The sequence below is a fragment of the Liolophura sinensis genome, chromosome 1, assembly GCF_032854445.1.
Source record: "Liolophura sinensis isolate JHLJ2023 chromosome 1, CUHK_Ljap_v2, whole genome shotgun sequence".
NCBI lineage: Eukaryota > Metazoa > Mollusca > Polyplacophora > Chitonida > Chitonidae > Liolophura > Liolophura sinensis.
The window spans coordinates 82,224,761-82,225,659 of NC_088295.1; positions in this window are offsets into that span (position 1 = coordinate 82,224,761).

Here is an 899-nt window from a genome sequence, read left to right on the forward strand (position 1 = left end):
GTTGAAGTTGTAGTACTCTGCACTGATGATGGTGTTGTAGTTCCAGCTGTTGTAGTTCCACTTGTTGTACTTGGTGTCGTTGTGCTAATACTTGGTCCAGTGGTGGTAGCACTGGGGGGTACACCAGAAGTACTTGTAGAAAGGAATGATTGTGTAGATGCTACACTTGAAATTGTGCTGGGCACTGACGTTGGCGTTTTTGTTTCTGTCCCTGTGCTTACAGTTGGGCTACTGGTGCTTGCACTTGGAGTGACAGACGTACTTGTGAAAGATGATGAAGTTGTCGTACTTAGACCAGACGTTGCAGATGTAGTTCCTGTCGTTGTGCTGATACTTGGGCCAGTGGTAGTAGCACCTAAACTTACATCAGAAAAACTTGTAGAAGGCAATGCTTGTGTAGATGGTACAGTTAAAGTTGTCGTACTCTGCACTGATGATGGTGTTGTAGTTCCAGCTGTTGTAGTTCCACTTGCTGTACTTGGTGTCGTTGTGCTAATACTTGGTCCAGTGGTGGTAGCACTGGAAGGTACACCAGAAGTGCTTGTAGAAAGGAATGATTGTGTAGATGCTACACTTGAAATTGTGCTGGGCACTGACGTTGGCGTTTTTGTTTCTGTCCCTGTGCTTACAGTTGGGCTACTGGTGCTTCCACTTGGAGTTACAGACGTACTTGTGAAAGGTGATAAAGTTGTCGCACTTAGACCAGATGTTGCATATGTAGTTCCTGCCGTTGTGCTGATACTTGGGCCAGTGGTAGTAGCACTTGAAATTACACCAGAAAGACTTGTAGAAGGCAATGCTTGTGTAGATGGTACAGTTGAAGTTGTCGTACTCTGCACTGATGATGATGTTGTAGTTCCAGCTGTTGTAGTTCTACTTCTTGTACTTGGTGTCGTTGT